This window comes from Thermobia domestica, chromosome 2, assembly GCF_964235325.1.
Source record: "Thermobia domestica chromosome 2, izTheDome1.hap1.1, whole genome shotgun sequence".
In the NCBI taxonomy this organism is placed as follows: Eukaryota; Metazoa; Arthropoda; class Insecta; order Zygentoma; family Lepismatidae; genus Thermobia; species Thermobia domestica.
The window spans coordinates 985885-1009246 of NC_137455.1; the positions used below are offsets into that span (position 1 = coordinate 985885).

Here is a 23362-nt window from a genome sequence, read left to right on the forward strand (position 1 = left end):
ACATTACACATTACACTCTCCCTTTCTCTGAGCGACGCACAGGCTCATGGGAAAAGGTGAGAGTGAAATTGCCCGCTCGAGAAAGGATAGTGGGAGGGGTGAATCGGAAGAGACATTTATTGGGAGGGGGGTTTCCACAACAGAGGCATCCCTTTCGGCTGAAGATGATCTCCGATTCCAAGAGTGGGTCACCAGAGCCTGCGTTGAGATATAAATGGGAAACTCCTGGAGACAGTCGGACTCAGTTGGTGCGTGTGTTCTCTTATCAGCATCTGCTTCAGATTCTCTCTGGATAAGAGACGCCGGTGCTTGTGGTAGTGTGTGTGTGTGACACGCGTCCTTAGTTACCCCCGACAAGTGACAATTTCTTGTAAGTAAACAAAATTAAAGCCAAGTTACCTCTCATTTGTATTTATTTTTTGTGAGATTTTTTTTCAAGTGTGAAATCTGTGATTACTGGACGGCTGTGACATAACCAACAATGTTGATTTAAAATAAAAAAAGAAGAAAAAGAAAAATCTTTGGCAACGAATTCTGTGTTGGTCAGTGAACAGTGTTAAGAATCTGTGAACTTTAGTGTTATCGCATCATACTCACGAACACAGTTTTTCTTAGGGTTAGGGAGGATTGAATGAGCTCTTTTGAAAATCGGAGGACGTTTTATGTCTGAGGTACCATTCTGACATTCATCACGTGTGGCTGGATGAACTTAAGGATCTTAACTACAGCGAAATTAAACTACCGCTAATTTTAGAGCTTTTCTGTAATATCTTCAAAACAAATAAAAATATTCAAAAAGCAGAAACGTAGTGAACTAGGCAATACGATTTTGCATGTGATACCGTTATCACAACCTCCTCTATCTGCTTTCGATTTGCAACTGTAGGTAGAATCAGCATTTTTGGCGGGTTCTGTAAATAGCGTCATACCAAAAGCAGATAGGTGAATTGTGGTAAAGGTATCATATGCAAAATCGCATTGTCTAGCTCACTGCGTTTCTACTTTTCGAATATTTTTATTTGTTTTGAAGATATTATAGAAAAACTCTAAAATTAGCGGTAGTTTAATTCGCTGTAGTGAAGACCCTTAAGTTCAAAATGGCCATGCTAAGGAAGATTGCAGCTCAATAACGATGCTCATTGTCATAATCAAAGGCCCTTTATGTCTTCCGTGAGCTTTTAAAAAATAAAAACGGGCAATCAAAAGTAGAAAAGATGGACGAAAGAAAAATGAAATGAAATGAAATGAAATGTTTGGTTTTACGGTTATGCCGGCTAGACTAAAGGAGATGGTGATGATGAGAAATGAATGAAATGATGGAATGAAGAAAGTGGGAGGAAACGGAAGAACCCCACGCACACGGTGTTTGTCCACCACGAAGTTCACTTGGCGCGAGCTGGGATCGAACTAAGGACCCAGGCATCAGAAGTGAATGATCTACCACTGAGCCACTGCGGCTCCGATGGACGAAAGAGTACTATTCCATTTTTGTAATACTCTTAACAAATTCAGGATTGCATCTATCGGGAAATTTCCAAATATTTTGTAAACAATCCTGATTTGATATATTCCACATAATTTTCCCGGAGATATCTGCACCTGTTTTTTTTTTTTAATGTTATTTTAACTTATGTTTGAAACGTTAAAGCTTTGATTATAAATGCAGTCAGTACTTTGAAATGTGAGTTCAAATAAAATAAATGAAAATGCATAGAATACAAAACAGTGAGTTTATTTGATTTTTTAAATTCAAGAAATGATTTTTATTGCTAAGAAAGCATTTTCTCTCCTTCGAAAAAAATATTTTCTTAACAAGTCAATCATATTTGAATAAATCAGGAAAAGGAATTTTAGGAAAACCAAAAATGGATGAAAAGATTGCAATCTTGGCCAAAAATTAGTTTCGGATCAGAAGCCTACAAAATTTTTGAACGGCCTCTAAATCGAGTTTTCGTATTTTCTGTGGAATAAGTACATCATACTGAGTTAAGTAATAGATGTAAAGCGTACAAGAAAATTTTTGCCTGAAATATATTGGATCTTTTGATCCAAAAACACAAAATCGAGAAAATTGCTTTCCCTTATGACTTACCGCAGGCAGGATTTTAATCGTAGAAACAAGTATTTGAATCGAAAATACATCAAAATTCTTCTTCAATCCTGCAATTCCTTGTTATGCCCTTGTTTTCTTTCAATTTTACGTTCATGCTTATCTGCAATGACAATACAAGATTTGGTCAATTATGAACATTAATTTCGTCCAACTTTATAAATAGTTCATTTTTATTTATTTATTTTTTGAAGTGGCGTGGGAGACCCGGGTTCGATTCCCGGCGGGAGCTCATGTGGTTCGTATTCCACGTTAATCAGTAGGTCCACGTCTCATATAGCCTCGCTGTTGAACGGGACGTTAAACTCAAAATCAACTCAACTGAATTATTTTTTGAGGGCTGAATTAATCGAAGTCTGAACTGTGTTCACAAATGATTGTAACATAAGTAGTCTTTATCTCTTGAGCAAAGGGTCACTAATAGTTTAACTTTAATGCCGCTCATGTGACTGACAAACGAACCCCATCTCTGATGGCGAAGGCTAGTTTTCAATCAACAAATGGAAATAAAAAATAGTTAAATAAGTAGGAATATCACAGCGTACACACAGCGTACACAGTTTTAATTTTTGTATATCCCCTCAGCCTTCATTTTCCACTCAAAATGTTTAGTAACATGAAGGAATATTTGAGGAAGAAAATATTTATAAATAATTCTTTACATTTGTCGAGTACAAAGTAATTTTGTTTCAACTTAGCATTCTCTACCATGAACAAATTAGTATGTAGCATCCTGAGCGTTATACTATCCCGCTAATCTCAACATCACTGCGGGTAGTCTATGAAGCAAGGATAATGCCCATAAGCTCTTAGTGGAATGCCTTCTAGTTGTCTGTAGCTTCAGATCAATTGGATGGATCACTTCCGTCAACGACGTCGATTTCTAACCTAGGAGACATAGTGGTGCAGTGGTAGAGGGCTTACCTCTTGTCCGTGGGGTCCCTAGTTCGATCCCCAATCAAGTAAGTTTATATTCGGGTCCGTGAGGTTTCTCGGGATACTCCTGTTTTCTCCAATATTTTCATTCCACCAATTCTTCCATCTTCATTCACTTGCATTTTATCATCCGTCTCCCTTCGCCTACCGTGTATAATCATGTAATATTAAACTAAAAGATTTCATTTCATTTTGATTTCTAAGTTTTGATCCCTTATACGCTGGCAAAAATTGATGGTGACCCATCAACTAGTTTTTGAGATTTCATGTCTCCTGGACGAACACACAAACAGGGGATAATATATACTTCTTCAGCAGAATTTCTGTATAACACTCACTAAACCGTTGATCATAGGGTATTCATATTACGCAATACTGTTCATAATAAAATCGTGATGTGCCCTTAGAGGGTGCCAATATTTCGTAGGGTTGTAGCAGAAAGAGCATTTTTGTAGAAAGAAAACTTATTTTCTATTATTAATAATAAAGGTGGCTCAGTGGTAGAACACTCACCTCTAGTGTGAGCAATTTCCGTTTTGATATTATTATTAGTCGAGATCGTGTTCATAAGTATTCTTTGGGATTCTCCCGTTTCCTCCCATATTCCCCCCTTCATTAATTATGTATCTACTTTACGCCTCTCATCAGCTCCTCATAACCGTGGGATGTAAACTTAAAAAAAAAAAAAATCATTTCATACTCAGCGTTTCCCTTTTTCTGGAGCATCCCTCCCAACATATTGTTGAAGAGAAAAATTGAAATGGTACTCAATGGGCAATTTTATAACCAACGAACATCATAGAAAGCAAGAAACAAAAATATGTTCTTTGCTTCCTATAAGTTACACTTTGAATAAAATCATGTTTCATTAAGAAAAAGAAATATTTTTGCACAAGTCCTACTATAGATCATCAAAATTAAGTATTAGCCTATAACACTTGTTTATATCAACGAAGTAAAGAATTAAACTTATTTTAATAGAGTTTAAATGTTTCCAAAATTTGAACTTATATTCCAGTTTTGAAGTTTAAGCTCAAGCACCACATTTTGTATATCCTTAAAATTATTGTTAACTTGTGCTATTAGTGAATACCTATTTTATCACTTACATACTATAAATCAATGGTCTGATTAAATTAAATTCAAACCTCAATCTGGTTTAAACCGGTATTAGGACATTTGCGGTACTGGACACTTGCGATGCAATGAGAAAACATTTTTCTGGGACATTTGCGGTACTGTTCAAAATTTTCCGTTAGATAGTGGGACATTTGCGGTACCACCGTGGAATGTGAGTATATATTCTGACAATAGATTATGAGACAAAGCAGAAGGAAGAATGCTAATATTTTCACTGCAAATGGAAGACAGTGTACAACTGAGCACTCTACGCTTTTAATGGATCAAACATTTAAGTGTTGTATTCAGCAGTTTGCAAAATTATAGACAACACAAGCAGACATCGAAAGTAACTTGGAGGAAGCAAATGTTGCCTCTTTAATCTTCGGCCTCTTACCAGCAAAGATAGTAAAACGTATCAGAATTTTTTTTTTCAGTTTGGTGAAGGCTAATATTAATGATTGGAATCCGAAATTAATCAAATTGGATTTCGATCAAGCTGCGATAATTAAGAACACTGTTCCGGGAAACGCACATTAGTGGGGGCGTAATTCCATTTTAATCAGTACTTGTGGAGTAAGGTTCAGGAATTATTACTCACAAATCGCTATAAATCAGTTCCAGAGATGAGGATCTCTTTAGAATGTGTTCTGCTCTAGCATGTCTCCTTGTAGATGATGTCGATGGTTGGTGGTTTTCTATTATGGAAGATGCACCACATCACGAAAGATTTGAGAAGGTTTTTAGATTATTTTGTAGAACTATAGTTAAACACTTTCAGTATTGACATCTCCATGTGCAACTGCTCGAATCAACAACACATTACGAATATTATTAAACGGTGAAACCACAGACTCAGATCATTAAGTAAGTCTACTCCTAATGTGTACTATTTGGTGAAGTACTCGTATCCTATATAAAACGTAAAACGTGTGTACAACGACTACCTATATAAAAGCAGAACTTTAACACATTGAAGGCAAACTTACACGACGTCAGTACATAAGATCGACAGAAGAATAGAAAACGTATTAACTGAATATGTAGCCTCGAAAGATGTCAAGAAATTCTTGAGAAAAATGGCACACATTCAAAAATTGGAGTAATTTTTTGTTTGTTCCAGAAGAGAAACTATCTAGTAATGTATTAACTGAAGTCTATTATAAATCAGAAAAATTAATTAATAATTCATTGAAAGTTGTTTTGACTTTGTTGCTTATATAAATACTTATTCCGAGCAAAAACTGATCAAAAGTCACTCCGCAACTTGTAACAAATCACTCCGCAACCAAACTGTTCTTCGGATAATCCCGTAATACTTACACGTAATTACAAATATCTCAATATCTTAAAAAGGAAGAATATTATATTTAAACTCTGATTATCCATTGGCAAATAGTTATTGAAAAACTATAAAAGAAAGCAAATATATTTGTAGAAGTTCTCTTTAAATATCAGGCAGGCGTTCGACCAATCAGGGATAAGGATTTATTTACATTTTTCAGTTTTAGCCAATCATAAACAAGCATTTGTTCATATATTTAAGATATGCTTGCCATGTACCCTAGTAATTGTTTTTTCCGTTTTCTGTATAATTGATCCTTATATTTGCATTTTCGTGCTCTTCGGTGCTGTAAGAAAGGTTAGTATGTATGTATGTTGAGTTAAAAATGATTTATATTCTTAAAGAAGATTTTTAGTCTGCTTTTAGTATCCAAAAAGCCCAAGTTCCCTTGAAAGTCATGTTATTTCCCCCTAGAACAACTGCTTGATAAAACTTGGTGTTTTCGTAGCAGTTGATACTGTTTGCTTGTCCTCCAACTTAACACTCAAAAATATCCTCTCTCAGGTTGGAGAATAAGTTATTTTGAATAGTACTGCAAATGTAAATACTCGAAGTACCGCATGTCGATAACCCAAGTGTTGCGCTTTCGGTTTAAATCATGTGCCTCAAAAAGAAAACCAAAATTTAATCAAACCTGAAATTGCAGTTGAAAATTGTAATATATATTTCTTAAACAATACGTCTACGTGTACGTATATCTTTCAAATATTTAGGATCAATATTAACAGACGAAAATCATATTCACGAAGAAATTAAATGTCGACTAAAAGCAGGGAATTCATGTTACTATTCGGTTCAAAATCTCTTGTCGTCGCGAATTCTGTCGAGGAATTCGAAGCTTAAAATATATAAAACGATAATCATGCCTGTTGTTCTGTGTGGTTGTGAAACATGGTCGCTTACTTTGAGGGAAGAACATAGACTGAAAGTATTTGAGAACAGGATCCTGAGAAGAATATTCGGACCCAAGAGGAACGAGAATGGGGAATGGCGGAAGCTTCATAACGAGGAACTACATAGTTTATACGGTTTACCCAACATTGTTAGGGTCGTCAAGTCTAGGAGGCTTAGGTGGGCAGGTCATGTAGCTAGAATGGAAGAAAGTAGAAACGCTTTCAAAGTCTTGACTGGTAGACCCATAGGAAGGCGACCGTTAGGAAGACCTAGGCGCAGATGGGAGGACAATATTAAGATGGATCTCGCAGAGATAGGAATACAAAGTAGAAACTGGATGCAATTAGCTAAGGATAGAAGTCAGTGGAGAGCTTTTGTGAACGCGGCACTGAACCTCCGGGTTCCATAGGCCATAGAGTTAGTTAGTTAGTTAGTTAGTACGTATATCTTTCCATGCTAAGTTGAAGAAGTTGGGAAGAGAAGAACATAAGAGTCTCCCTTGTGACAGAAAAAGTAGTTACTCTAATGCTTCCTCTGTACTATCTTCGCATTGCTACATTAAGCACATCAAATTCAGGTGTCCAGCTTTCCAGTGCAAATTTCACGCCATAAACTTGGAAGAAAATGACAGACTACATGAAAATTATAAATAAAAGTATCTGAAAATTATAAATAAAAGAATGTTACAGAAACTTACGTGGCCGGGGATAGTATCACGAGCTCCCTGTATCAGAGGTGAGCGCTCAATCACCCACCGCGCCATTCCTCCCTCTTCTAATAGTGAGTTAAGGCTCTATTAAACATAAACGTTTGCAAGGATGATTCTTTCTTGCCTTTTAGTCGTCTTTAGATCAGAGTGTCTTCTTTTATTTTTTAAAGAAACAATACCAGGATAGCTGAGAAAATTTACTCTGTACAAACTAACAGAATAATTGGCACAATTATTTATTTCTCATCTGGGTTTGTCAAGGGTCAGTGGGGAGAGATCAATTGACTTTCACAAGCACATCTATCTTGTTAATGAAGTAATTATGTGGTATCATTTATCCTAATTCTCAATGTATTCCCTCGCTCCATTCCATAATTTTTAAACTATACAGAAACTGGCAATATCACTTTTCCCTACTAGCCTAATAGTACCATTATATAGGTTTGGTAAATGGGTAAGAACCTATCTTCGTTGGAACAGTTATGTAATTTTATTTGTTAACGGAGTTCCAGCTACGATTAGGGAGCGCAATTTTTTTTTATCGTTCCAGGATTATCTCCTGAGGCTAACGCAGACAGCGATAATGGTAACCAACGAAATGTTGAAGTGAAAAAGGTGGGGAGGAAATGGAAGAACCTAAAAGAAAACACTATATGTTTGTTCGCAGCAAAGTCCATTTGCCAAGAGTGGGATCGAACCACAAATCCCATATACCAGATGTAAGCGATCTATGGCTGAGCCATTTAACAAAGGAAACTAAAGTATTAACAAACAAACATTGGAAGAAAGTTAGCAAGGAAGTCACCCTGGGGTCTATATTTAAAAGAATTGCTATATGATTAACAGACGACCCTTTGACATACAAATTCCTGGTGGTGGTTCGGATTCCCCATTAACTTGTAATCTGTACGTCCATGTCTCATATAACCTCAAGGCTGAAAGGCGTGTTAAGCTTGAAACCAACCAGTCGATATTTAAGAAAGTTGTGAAGCTAACATCCAAAGGTCATTGGAACTGGAAAAGACCAATTGCACCGATTGCAAAGAAAAACTCTAATAATCCATCTCCGCAGTTTATAAATTGCAGTATTTTAATTCTGTATTTAATTCGAATTGTGGCAGAAGAATAAATTTGTTGGTCGTGAACTTCGAAGGAGATGAATTAGTGGTGGAGCCTATGTCAATGCCAAAGACAAAGGGGTTAAAGTGCGTGAGTAACGCAATGGAAGATGTAACACTCAATTGCAATTTTATGATGTGTAACAACGGCGACGATAATGGATTGTATTCATCTCCGTTTGAAAGAAGTTTCACCTGTAACTAACACGTAATAACGAAGAACACGGGTTTTGTCACTCCCGAATACAAGTCAATGAAATGAAATGGGAAAACACATTGAAAAAAAAAAAAGACTTTCTTTCTTTGACATGCGCCCATCAATAATATTGTAGATCAAAGGATTAATTCTCAAGATATAGCATTCTGTCATAAAAATAGAGTTTAAATTTCAGGAGGTTTCATAAGGAATTATCATAGTAATTCAATGGCGTAGCTGTGATTCAGAGCATTGGCTCAGTTGTGCCTTCCCCGCTAGTCTACTGGCTAACACTTACGCCTTTGGTGTACGGGGCCCGGGTTCGATTCCTGTTGGGAGAGCCTTTGGAATTTTAACTGCCGTCGATGTTTCTGTGTTCGTGTCCCTGTCGTTCTAGGTTACTGGAAAAACGAGTTAAGCGAGTAAAACAAGTAAAAAAAAAAAAATCAAGTTCAAACCTACTAATAAGTAAGTTAATGAGGAACTTTCGGTGAATCAGTTAACTTTAAAAAAAAAGTGGTAGAGCGTACATCTCTGGTGCATGGGGTCCTTGGTACGATCCCAGCTTGCGCCAAGTGAACTTTGTAGTGGACAAATATGGTGTGCGTGGGTTTCCTCGGAGTTTTCCCTTTTCCTTTTACTTTGTTCATTCCACCATTTCTTTCATTTCTCATCAACACCGTCTCCTTTTGCCTATCCGTGGCATAAACGTGGGACGTAAAACTTAAAACAGAAAGAAAGATTTCTAGTTTGGAAGGGGATGAGAAAATTAATAATATTAGTGGTCAAGTCTTGTTCTAATTTCCTTGTAGGAGCAGGCCTCTCGCTGACCGTTAATTATGGTCACTGTTTAAGTTTTTTGTAATATTACCAGTACCTTTAATTCAAATGAAACATAATTGTGTTATTTTAAGTGTCATAAAATTATTTTTTGAAAAATGAAGAATGATAAATACGGATAACCTAGCTATTTTTAAATATTCATTTTTTGTCCCGGGTTCGATTCCCGGTGGGGGCACGGTCGAAAAAATTTAAACGCTTTTTCTGGCCAGCGATTCTGAATGAGGTTTTCCTCATTCACACCAGGCAAATGCCGGGGTGGTACCTAACTTATAGGTCCCAGGCCGCTCCCTTCCTTCCCCAATCCTTTCTTCCTTCTCTTTCCCCGAATAGTGTGCTAGCCGAGGGACGTCATCCTTCAAATGTGACGGGCTAAATAGCCATAGATGCTGAAACCCAAAAATCTCAATCCTAAATCAATCCTAAATATTCATTTTAATTTTTTAAATGCCGTCATTACACTCCTCCATATTTTTATTATTTTTGTAGCTAAATGAAATGAAATATTTCGCATTTACATTCCACAGTTATGCCGTCTACGCTGAAGAAGACGATTATGATTAGAATGAATGAAATGGTGGGATGAAGAGAGTGGGAGAACCCCGAGAAAACCCACATGCGAGATACTTGTGCACCGCGAGGACCATTTGGCGTGAGCTGGGATCGAATCTGGGACGCCACGCACCAAAGGTGAAAGCTCTGGCACTGATCTACTGTTGTATCTTTTGTAAATAAATCAATAAGAACCAAACCTTTGAACCTTTGAATCTAAAATAAAACGCATCCTATGCTTCATAAAATCACAGCATTTGTGCAAAATCTTCACGGAGCGTATATTGTTAACATCAGTAGAGGTAGAGTTAAATTCCTTCCTTTTGTATTGATCTATTTCAATTTGTTTGCTTGGTAAACCTGAGAGAAGATATAAGCCATATACAGTACTTATTATAAAAGTTATCAAAGAACATAATTATTTTAATCCAGACGAGAGGGGTTCAATCATTTCCTCACAATGAACTAATTTTAAATTCCGTTGCTAGAATGTGTGAAACATCATGTACACCTTTAAATTTTTAACATTTTTCAATTTAGAATTTTATTATTTGGTCTAGGAATTAATTCGTGCGGGTGGACAAGAGATGGCGCAACGAACGGAGCGTCCCACAGTTCCGTGTATCCACACATGTGTTGCAAACCCCTGTCATCGCGTATCGTTCGTAGTATAGGGCAGTGGATTAAAGCGTCAACAACACCAGTTTGTAGTTAAGTGAAAATGGCGCAATTTGTGCCTGATAAAGTGTTTTTGCGGGATGTCCTGCTGCATTACTTTAACATGCAGAAAAGTGCGACTGAAAGTCATCGTATTTCGGTGGAAGTGTATGGTGACCATGCTCTAGCTGAGCGAACGTGTCAGAAGTGGTTTGCACGGTTTAGAAGTGGTGATTTCGGCTTGGCAGACCAAGAGCGAGCTGGACAGCCAAAAAAATTTCAAGACGAAGAATTTACAGCATTGCTCGAGCAGGATTCGTGTCAAACGCAGGAACAACTTGCAGCAGCATTAGGCGTTGATCAAACAACAGTCTCCAAACGCTTGAAAGCCATGGGAATGATTCAAAAGATGTCACATTGGGTTCCACATGAATTGAAAGACAGAGACGTTGAAAGACGAAAAACCATTTGCGAATTGCTGCTTCAACGACAGAGCAGAAAGGGGTTTCTGCATCGAATTATTACGGGTGATGAGAAGTGGATCCATTACGAGAACCCTAAACAAAAAAAGGCCTGGGTGAAACCATTTGAACCAGGTCCATCACAACCAAAACGAGATATTCACTGTGCAAAGGTTATGCTGTGCATATGGTGGGATATGAAAGGTGTGGTGTACTATGAGCTGCTGCAACCGGGTGAAACTATGAATGGAGAACGTTATCGACGACAATTAATGCGTTTGAAGCAAGCTCTGGCAAGAACACGACCAGAATGGGAGAACAGACATGATAAACTTATTGTTCAACATGATAACGCTCGCCCACATGTCGCAAAACCGGTCAAAACCTATTTAGAAAATGTCGGATGGGAAATTTTACCCCACCCGCCGTATTCACCAGACGTTGCTCCTTCGGACTACTACTTGTTCGATTGCATGAACAACGATTTGATTGGACAGCGGTTTACTTCTTCAGAAGATATCGAAACATGGGTCTCTGACTGGATCGCTTCCAAGGATGAGGACTTCTTTCGCCACGGAATCCGTACATTGCCTGACAGATGGGCGAAAGTAGTGGCTAGCGATGGACAATATTTTTCTTAAGGTATTTATGTATTTTGTGTTTGTACTACAGCTTCAATGTGTGCGTACCAACCGCACGAATTAATTCCTAGACCAAATATAACGTACATGCAAATAACCAACTGTAATGTATGTAGATCCTACACCTGGAAGAATCACCTGCCAACATCACTCTACTATTTCTAATAGGAAATGCGAATCTACGGAAAATAACTGAGAAAAACTTTCTTTTGTAAATTTTTTCCCATTTTTTTTTCGTAAAACAATCACTGAGAATGCTAAAGTGATGGTTTCCACGAAAACTTCTAAAGGTTAACACAATAAAAACACAAGATTTGATTTTTTTAATGAAAGACAAACTTTATTTGAAAAATACAGGTGTTATCATTTTAATTGCGATTAAATGCCGAATGAAATATCCGAGGAGTATTCCCAGCATCTCTGTTGTCACATTCTTCTTTTTTAGACTAAAACTTCCACACTATTCGATACAAATGCCTTCTGCCTTGTTCCAAACTATTTTCTTTCTGCTCGTCTTTTCAATTACATTGATTTTCTATACGCGTTGTTGCATTTGAATTGTTCTTTGTCTAACATAAAAATAAACTCTGCTGAAGACAATAAAGAGGACTATGTGAAAGTAAAGAATGAATGGGATATACAGGGTATTTCAAAACAACGCTGAAAACGTTTGAGAGGTGATTCCTAACACCAAGATAGGACAAAAAGATAGACCAACCTGGGTGCTCAAATGCTTCCTTTCCTAGTTATCGACTGCCGAAAACACGAAAAACTGAACTTTAAAGGTCCATAACTCTAAAACTAAGAAACCTAACGTAGTCGGGTCAAGACTTCACTTAGGAACAGGTATGTGCCTATCCAAATATCCGACTTTCATAATCCTGTGGTACTTCCGCAACTATTTTTATAGAGGTAGTTTGTGAGTACTTCAGATTATATGCCAAACTCCCTCCCTAAAAATTGTTGTGTTAGTACCTTAGGATTCTGAAAGTTGGATATTTGGTTAGAGCTCACGCTAGTTCCTAAGTGATGTCTTGAACCGACTACAGTAGGTCCCATAGTTTTGGAGCTATGGACCTCTAGAGTTCATTTTTGCATGATTTCGGCAGCCTATAACTCCGAAAGGAAGCATTTGTGCACCCAAGTTGGTCTATACTTTTTTGTTTTATCTTGGTATCAGGAATCACCTCCCAAACGTTGTCGGTGTTGTTTTGAAACACCCTGTATATAGCCACCGTTAAAGTTCGTGAACATGTTAATGAACTTGATCTAGATAATTGCTGGAGGTACCTATTGCAAGAAACAGAATTTTAAAAATTCGCTTTCATTGAAGAGTTATCGTGTGGAGTAACAGACGGACGTAGGGACGGATGAACGTATTAACATTACAGTCTTATAAGTCATGATTATAATAAAGAAATAAAATAAAGAATATTACTTTTAAGACTGACTTTTCTCTTGTGATCATTGAAATATTATTTAAAATATTTCTCCTATTCTTTTCACAGAACAAAATATGTCACAGAACAAAATATTAAAGTTATTTATTTGAATGGAGAATCGAAAGAAAGTGAAAATGAGAGAAGATGACCTAATTGCGCCAAAGTGCGTCTCTCTCCTTGGAATTCAATGTCTATTTGCCTTCCATTCGCAATGCAAATTTGTCTCTCTCTTGTGTGGTTACCCATAGCCAAGGATCACATATCGAAGTGTAAACTTGTAGGGCCTAAAGACTCGGCAACCACTTTCAATTAAAAGAAGAGCCTTGCACTTCACCAAGAGCAGTTCGATATTCAATTAGATGAGAGGAGAAGATCGCATTGTTTAAATTCCCTTTTAACGCTTCAGTGATCAAGTGACCTGAAGATAGGTAAACAGAGCTTTCGAGAGGTCATCTTCAAATGTTCCTTTCCCCGAAGGATGACAGACGAACCTGTTTACGATCGATTTAAAGCGCTTAAGAAAGGCCTTGGTTCGATCCCGGACCAAGTGACGTTATGGTAGACAACATGGTATCTATGGGTTTCCTTGTGATTCTCCTACATTCTTATTCCACTAATTATTTCATCACCATTCCATTTCATGAATCATCCGTCTCCTTAACCTCAAGGGCGTAATCGTGACCTCCCACCTGGCTAAGCAGTTAACGTTGGCGTTGGAGACCCGGGTTCGATTAACTGCGGGACCTCATGTGGTTCGCATTCCACGTTAAGCGTCTCATATAGCCTCGCTGCTGAAAGGGACGCTAAGCTCAAAATCAAATCAAATAAAATCAAGGGCATAATCGTAGATGTTAAAGACTGAGTTTTATTACAAACGCGTCTTTCACGAATTTTTCCTACTTTTTCTGCACGGTGCAAGAGTGACCGTTTTGACTGTACTTTTATTTATTTATTTATTTTCCTTTCTTTAAACTGTAAACTTGCCATGATAAATATTTATCCGTGGTCAACATTCCTTATAGGAGTCAAGAATTGTTTTGACCTTCCATTGTGTGAGAAGTAAGAAATGAAAAAAAAATCATTAAAATCCACGTTATATGACATAGTATATTTTTATACTACAATTTAATTTATTATTATTATTATTATTATTATTATTATTATTATTATTATTATTATTATTATTATTATTATTATTATTATTATTATTATTATTATTATTATTATTTGTAGTTAAACTAAATATTTCATATATTTTATTTATGTCTAATGGAGTAAGATTATAGTTATGCTGGCCAATAGATATTCTTTGTAATATCCTATAAAATTATAGAATTAGGAGCAATTCTCTTACAATTCATATTGAATGAAAGTGAGAGAGTAGTCATTATATAATATGGAAAAAAAACAACAGAAAGTTCTTTAATATATTTCTATATTAGACCAAAACAATGTGTTCGTTGGGCTGTTTTCTTTCACCTTGATCCACCTGAAAAGTTGTTTAGAGTTTAATGGATTTGTCTTTACGCATGCTTCTCATACAACTAAGTAGTTTCATACCTTAAGAAGCCAAAAGGGTTATCGCCGCAGAAGAAAATCTTGCAATTAAATTCCAACCTGTGCGATATAAATCCAAATAACATTATTAAGTTTTTATTGAAACAAACTCAATATTAGGTCCTTGCCTTCGTACTCCACGCAGAGACTTCCCTACTCTCTCCCTTCAGAAATATTTGCCATCCAACCAACCTATCCAGTCTATCTCTTAAGTATCAACGTTCTAATGCGAATGGTATTCTGTGGCTATTGTAAAGGTCTACATTGTATAAATTCTTGAACTGACAGTTTGATAGTCTATTTCTGCTATAAACCTAAACTTTTGCTCTCTGTACTTTACTATATAGAAATAGTACAGAGCAATACACATGATTCGGTTCTATAATTAATACCACATCATAACCAAAAACTGCTGGTGGAGATAAACTAGGCTATAAAAGTTCCCTCCTCACAGAATTCACAAACTATTGATAACAACATATGAATACAACGATTACTGAGTCTCTTACTTCCATTAATTTTTTTAATGATTTACGCTTCTTAGAAGAAATGAGCTATAAAACTGTTACGAGCAAAGGTGAAATACTAAAGAAGGTAAAAACGAAAAATGGCAGTAAATGGTATCTTAAATCGTGTTTTTTTTTTCTAATGATATTTTTCTTTACCGCATCAGCCTTTAATATTAATTGATCGTAGATCGCTGTAGTCAGTTGTAATTAGCTTATTTTGTTTGGCACATCTCAGTCCATGTAATTAGTTGTTGTTTACAACGTCTCTGACTAGAAGGAAAGAAAATGCAACGATTGACTCTCTGACCAATTTCACAAAATACAAACTCCTTTTCTAACATAAATTTTACAAGACATGAACCCTGAACTATATGAGAGGAACGCATGTACTATATTACTCGTAGTTTCTATATTCTTACGTAATTAGTGAAGAATTGGATTCGATTCTTCGTTGCAGGAAGAAAGGAGGAATGGAACTCCAATTATACTTCAAATTTATTCCATAACAAACGTGAAGCCGCGTGGTTCAGTGGTAGAGCGTTCAACTCTGGTGCATGGGGTCCTTGGTTCAATTCCAGCTCGCGCCAAGTGAGCTTTGTGGTAGAAACACAGTGTGCGTGGGTATTCTTGGGAATCTCCCGTTTCTTCCGCTGTCTTCATTCCACCATTTCATTAATTTATCATCACCACCGTTCCCTTTAGCCTAACAGTGGTACATAAAACTTTAAATATTTAATTTCTTTTTCCATAGCAAATGTCATGGAAGAAAGAGTCCTTCTAAGCACTGATATGATTTAACGCATGATCCCATTCGACAAGGAGAGTTACTTTGCAGATGACTCAAGTGCTAATTTAGAATTTCATTAAATATTTTTTTAAACAAATTGAATCCCTAAATGAAACAGTTATATCTGCTGATTCAGTGGCTAACGTACGCCTTTGGTTCACAGAGTCACGGGTTGGATTCCTAATAGGAAGCCTTGAAAATGGAACGCATTTCTGTGCTTCAAATTCCACCTTAAGCTGTAAGTTCAGGTCTCATATGCCCTCGGTGCTGACAAGGAACGCTGAACTCCAATCCAAAAAACAAACCTAATCGAGACATTTTTAAAAAAAACAAATTAACTTTTCGTTCTGTGAAATGATTCTCAGTACGAAGACCTTGTCGTTTTCTATGGAGAATATGCATTCTGGAATTGCATAATCAAGTGTGAAAATGCATTTGAAGCAAGACCTTAATCAAGTGACGTAATATTGATGTGAAGTAATTGCTGAAGTATTGAAAACCTCATAAGCAACATTTGCTGAGAAATTCCTTGAAGAGTTCTCCACGAATGGCTTGCATGCATCGCACTCTCATAATGGATATGAATTCTTAAAACCGCTTTCTTTTTGTTATTCTGCATTTTAATAAAGACAAGCTCACACTTCGCGGATGCATGTGTCTTTGATGTATGTATGACAGAAAAAAATCGTAACTGGAAATATATATATAAAAAATTCCGGAAAGAGTTTGAGGTGACAAGTGACAAACTCATTGCGTGAGGTCGTCAGGAACAATAGATGATGCACGCTGCACATGTACTGATCGGAAATCATCAATGTTTTCCTTAAAAACAAAAAGTGCATGAGATAAAAAAGTGAAAGTGCAACTTGAGATTTCTTGTAAAGCGATTTTTTCTATATCTATTTCCTTTTTTAAAAAATACATAATGTATTACGTTGCATGTCCATACATTCAAATTACTTTACAGCTCTGCAATGATGAGAAATTTGTTCCTCCAACAATTTTCTTTATATTAAAGCTTTTACGATGATTTGTTTGGAAGTGAAACTCGCGTCCAGAAAAAGCGAAGAATCTTTGCTTTCGTGTCAGTTTCCATTTATCCTTAATGATCGGAAGCCGTCATTTCGTTTACCTTTTCTTTGGTGAGTAGAGTCTCCATTAGCTAGAGAATATGTCCGTGGGATATAAAACTAAGCAAGCCTTTTCTTTTGCCATATTCAAAGCCCTTGAACCATTAACACCAGTTCGTTTCTTCTTTTTCATCTTAAGAATGTTTACATAAAAACACGAATCCTGCCAATTGCACAGAATAGCATTCTGACCTCATTCGGAATGTTGAAAGCAGAGAATAGGAGTGCGTATTTTTAATATCGAGGTAATATTTCATTATACTGTACTTTTATATTGCATTTCTATAATACGTAGTATAAACATATTTAGAAATAAAGAAACAGGAAACATGCAACAGGGTGAAGGGGGATTAAACACAGGGGCATCATTTCAGACTTCGCTTGAGGGGGTCAAGAGCACCACCGACATAAGATTTTCACGTTTTGTACTAGTATATTAGTAGATAATCGATTAAACTATATATATTCCTCAAACTCTTGGGGGGTATTGCCCCCACCTGCCCCCTAAGTGACGTCCCTGATTAAACACCAAAGAAATAATTACAAATGAAAAAAAAATTGTTGACAATTGAATACGAGCTCTATCTTGTCTATATGGTTAGCGAACATCGTTTTAATGCGAGAGACCCAGGTTCGATTCCCGCTGGCAGCTCGTGTGGTTCGGATCCCTTTAAATTGTTCGCCCACGTACCATATAGTCTCAGTGCTGCAAAGGGACGCTAAAACTATATCAACCAATCAACCAACTGAATACACAGAGTAAATATAGATAAACAGTTGACACTATCGCATTGCAGCAGGGCCGCCCATAGATGTTGGGCTGCAACTGTTGCCAACTATGGTTTTTAATCAAAAATAGCCTAGTAACATGCAAATGTCTCTAAATTTGTATTATATTTTATCAATACTAAATTTTATTATGTTCTAAACCAAGTTTAGAAAATCAATAAATTCATAATTTTAAACCTAATTTTATTTAATTAAGTCTCTAGAAAAGTTATAAATGTTTTGTTGCTGTCGGGAATTTCAGACTTGAACGAAGACATTTTAAAAGAGATTATTTTCATTTCCTTTTGTCCGACATTTTTGGTGAATTTCCCCTTATGGGTGGCCCTGGCTGCAGTCCCAGGCTCTAATCCCGCACTGGGAATCCTGATATTTTTCATTTTTCCTTAGTCCCTCTTAGTGTTGTGAAGGCCTGGAAAAAAACGGAAATTTTCTGTAAAAAACAGTTTTTTACCGTTTTTTCCCGAGCTTGAAAAAGAAAACGGAAAATTTGGGAAAAATCGAAATTGAATCGGAAATGTCACTGTTCATCTGAACGACCCCGAAAACTATGGATTCGACACTAATATCGTGCATTTTCAATCATTTTTATATATCTTCTCCCTCCTCCGCCCCCAAGTCACGGTGCTGAATTTTGATTTAAACGGCATCGGAAGTGTAACTGTTCATCTCAGCGATCCCAAAGACCATGGATTCGACACTAATATCGGTCATTTTGATCATTTTTTATATATCACCCCTTTCCCCTTCTCTGAAGTTATAGCGCTGAATTTGGATTTAAACGGTATCGGAAGTGTCACTGTTCATCTCAAGTGCAGTGGTGAATTTGGATTTAGGCTGCATTGGAAGTGTCACCGTTCATCTCAGCAACCCTGAAAACTATGGATTCGATACTAATATCGGTCACTTTCAATATATATCCCCCTTCCTTCCTCCAAGTGGAACCTTCAAAGTGAAATGATAAAACCCATCCCAGGCCCGGACCTTATCTATGTTGAAAATTGTATCGAGACAGGTCTGGTGGTTCAAGAGTTGTTAAGTTACACTCATAGTCATTTTCATCTTATAGATAATTTATCGGACTAGAAAATAGATATCTGTTTACATGCAAAATTTTGTACATAAAATCTGTATTTGAATATTAAATAATAGTAATCATGTCTTAGTGCATGAGTATTAGTGACATTTGTATACTGCTCTTTCCTTTAAGAAGTAATTTGGTTAAAATTAACAAAATTTCACCAGATCAAAGAGCACATTAAGAACTCAGTTTCATTCAAGAGCCCTATTTGTTGCAACAGAAACGCTTCATGATGGTAGATGTGTATGCAATTGTAAAAGTTCTGTAATTAATGTATAACCACAAATAAACGACTAAAAAACACATAGAGGAAATGAGTGCAGACTGTTAATTTTCAAGAATAATTACAACAGTTTTATTTTCGAATGTTTCTTTTTTAAATATTCGCTATATTGAAATGTCTCAACTTATACTTTTCATGCATTTCAAAAAAAAAAAAAAAAGTCCCATTACTAGTAAAATTAACCTATAACAAAGATTTTTGTTATTTTCCCAATTTTTCCGGAAAGAAACTGGAAAAAACTTTTTTTTTAACCAACGGGTTCAAAATTTCCGGAAATTTTACAACACTAGTCACTCTAGACTAACGTTTCTGAGCTATGTTCCTTGGACGTATGTCCCTGCAGTTATCTTACACATGGAACAAATAAAATTGAAATAAATTGTAGATCAGAAACTCAAACAGGTATAATTTAATAACGTAAAAAAAAAAGTATACAAATTCTAATAGCTTGTATACATACATTGTCGTAAAATATTCTTGAGAGCCTCCAATTATTTAGAAAGAAAAACTAATGCATAGAAATAAAGTGCATGCGCACCTATTACTTTTCAAATGTATCATTACGCCGTTTTAACAATTTCTTCGATGAACAGACGTAATTTAACTTAGGATTATCTTTGGCTGATTGCATTTCAGTGTGAGTTGTCGTGAGTACAATTGGGAAGCAACTTGAAAAGAAAGAAGTTGGGAATTCCGATCTAGAAAGCCAGCATTAACGCCAAGGGGATACAATGTGCACATTAATGCTATAAACCCTGGCTCCCTTAAGGGCTGCTATGCGTGGAGTTTAGTTTTTTATATAATTCTACTATAGAAGGCAATGGAATGACCTCTACTGAGAATCGAATTCGGATTCATCCATTTACAGCCGTGAACATTAACAATTGTGCTACTCATGAATTGTACTAAAAGAAATTTTATATTCTGGAAAACTTTGTGAACAAATATTCCCTGGTTTAAGAAGTCACGGTGGCTCAGTGGTAGAGCGTTCACTTCTGGTGCATAGGATTCTTGGTTTGACCCCAGCTTGCGCCAAGTAAGCTTAGTGGTGGGCAAACACCGTGTGCGTCGGTTTCATCGGGGTTCTTCTACTTTCTTCATTGCACCATTTTATTCATTTCTCATCATCACCATTTCCTTTGGCCTAGCCGGCATCAGCGTGTGACGTAAAACTCAAAGATTTCATTTCGTTTCATTGTCCCTTGTTTAAATCTTTTTCAGATGTTGCTATACGAGTCTTTCGTTAATAGCTCTGTTCAAGCAGTTTACAGACCAGTCACACTGTTCCAGGTTTTATCCGCAAATTCTAGTCGTCGCAGAGATTATGCAAAGTTGGTTCATTGAGCGTAGTCCAATCTCTTTCTGTACATCTCTACAATGATATCTTAAAAAATATATATGTAATGATTCGCCATGCTGAAGGCGAAATATATCCGGTGTTGTTCTACAGGAGCGCTGTCTGTCTTTAAGTGTTTGTCACTTTCCTTCTAAATAATAAAGTTGCTCGTCTTCCTTAGCCTCAAGATCTTCCTCAATCACTAAACAGCACTTTAACAAATGAAATAAAAAAAAAGAAAGATTTATGTTTATCTTGATTATCATATGCACCGACCGTTACTTTCACTTTCGTCCAACGATTTTTTTTTATTATTAGTATTATTTTCTTCTGTCAAAATAGTTAGTCCACAGAACAAAAAGAACATGTAATATGATTTTCCTCTTCTTCCAGTTTGTAATATTTTAAGCTTGCGAAACATATTTTCTATTTCACTTTCGTTGCTTCTTGTCCAGCCACTACGTCTATACTCTTTACAATGGCTGATTCGGGTCACCACACATCTTCTCTGACACGACCGGACAAACATATTTAAACTTATTTTTTACCTTTTTTTTTTTTTTTTTTGTATTATAGGTATGACTATTAACGGAGCGATAAATGTTAAGAGATGAAAATGTTAATCAAGATGAGCTGCCCTTATTTGAGTCAAGATTTCTTTGACCATGGAAGCAATTAATTAACTCTTCTCCATAACTGTTTTTTTTTTTTCAACATATACACTAATTAATAATACATGAACATGAAGAAAAAAACACTTTCACGCTTAACAAACAGAAAGTTTTCTACGTCTTAGGAAAAGCAATGTCCATTGATATGAATATGTGTAAGTGTGTGCATGTTGGTCATCTCTTTGCTCCTGAAGTGAGGATGAGTGTTTGCTGTTGTAAACAAATTTTCTCTCGTTAAGCCACACTTCTTGACAAGTGAAAAGAAAGGAATGTACAACAACATTGTGTACGACTAAAGCCTGTATGTAGAGTTGTAACTATATGTCATATCGCATTGGTCTCCATGATTATTATAAAGTATTGTACCTTTTGGCTGGTCCTGGGACTAATGAGGGTTTTTTTCTTCTTAATTTTCAATTTGAGCCTGGAAATGTTTCTTCCATGTTTCTCCATTTTCAGCTTCCTCTTTCAATTTCCAATATTTTTTTCTATTTTTCAAATTATGCATGAATTTTCTTCTTCTTCCTGTTCCTCGCTTTCCTTTCATCTTTCTTGCTATGGCGGTATGAAGAAGACAATTTCTTCGCAAGAAGTGTCCAATTCAATTGGCCTTTCTACAAAGGATGGTGGCTGGAAGCGTCCTCTTCTTTCCTATCTGTTTCAAAACATCTTCGTTTGTTGCTCTCTCTGTCCATTTTATCTTCTTTATCTTCCTCCAACACCACATTTCGAAGCTCTAAATATTTCTACTCTACCTTCCTTAATACATGATTTTATTCTAAAACTGAAGAGAGAGATACAGCGGAAAGAATATTTTACTCGTATATCGGAGAAATGTTCATGACACCACACATAATTTACATTTAAAAAAACACTTTTATTTATTTGTTTTTTTAATGTAAATGTGAGCATTGATTCTCGACTAAAGATTACAGCCATTTCAGTTTACAAATTGAATAAGAGAGTCTATAAATGAAGACAAAAAAATGACTATGGAGTGCAATGTCTTTAAGAAATTTAGCCTCCAGCAATCGAACCTCTTAACCTCGAGATGACCAAAATGTATAAGATTTCTAACGTCAAATTATTGTGTGTGCGGGAGGGGGGATGGTAGCCCAGTGATAGAGCGTTCTCATCAGGTGCGAATAGTTCGTGGTTCGATCCCAGACCATACGAGTTTATGGTGAATAACATCATGTTCGTGGATTTTCTTGAGATTCTCTTGTTTCCTTCAACATTTTCATTTCACTAATTCTTCTATATTCATTCGTTTTCATTAATCACCCGTCTCCTTTATGCTAAAGGTCATAAATATGAGGCTTCATATTAAAAGTAGACTTTGGTTAGCTGGGACTCCTCCCCCAGACCCTGCATCTGCTCGGCCTACGGCCTCGCACCTCTTAAATCCACAATTCTTCCAAGTTTCAAGTTTCTTTTCGTATTTCAACTATCTAAAAGATAAGATTTTGTATTCCAAAAAATCGATTATTTAAATGAGAATTTACTCATTGTCCCTTTAGAAATCTTAAAAACTAACAATATTCACTTTGGGCAATTTTCCTGTGGGTTAGTTCCAGAAGGCTACAATCATGCCAAATTTCATCATTCTAACCCTGCCCGAAGTGCGTGAACATTTTGGGGATGTAGAAGATGTCTCATATAAATAACATGGGAAACATTTTTCGGTTGTCCATAGAACCACTGTAAAGTTGGATTTTTTTATTTATTTATTTATTTTTGTAATTTACTTCGGTAACGCTAACGAAAACATACAAACATACGTAATTTACGTTTTTATTCCAATTGCAAGTACCTAAAACTTGAGATAATAGGTCAAAAAATCCGTTTAAATTACATTGGGAATTTCTTCACACCCCCTTTAGACCCCATAAAAATTAAAAATATTCACTTTTGACAATGTTCTTGAGGGTTAGTCTCAGAAAGCTACAATCATGCCAAATTTCAACTTTCCACGTCAACCAGAACTATCCTTTATTTTATGCCAGTGAATCAGTTCATATAGTTCTATATAGGTCTACTGTAGATACTATGATTGATTGATTGATTGATTTTATGATTTCACTAGCTGAATATACCCATTCTTTGCATGGAGGCTGTATTTGGAAGTCAACGCCTGTAGGAGTATCACTATTCATTTCAGCGACCGCGAAAACTATGGATTTGACACTAATATCGGTCATT

At 36.2% G+C, this 23362-nt stretch overlaps 1 protein-coding gene across 2 annotated transcripts in view; it reads left to right on the top strand.

The window, feature by feature from the left end:
- Positions 1-216: 216 nt before the first annotated feature.
- The window catches only part of LOC145669764 (uncharacterized), a 66389-nt gene continuing 43243 nt past the window's right edge, over positions 217-23362 (top strand). For both annotated transcript variants that reach the window (XM_081738103.1, XM_081738107.1), the window contains exon 1: positions 217-370. The gene's annotated coding sequence lies outside the window, so the exon portion shown is untranslated. The remainder of the gene's footprint in view (positions 371-23362) is intronic.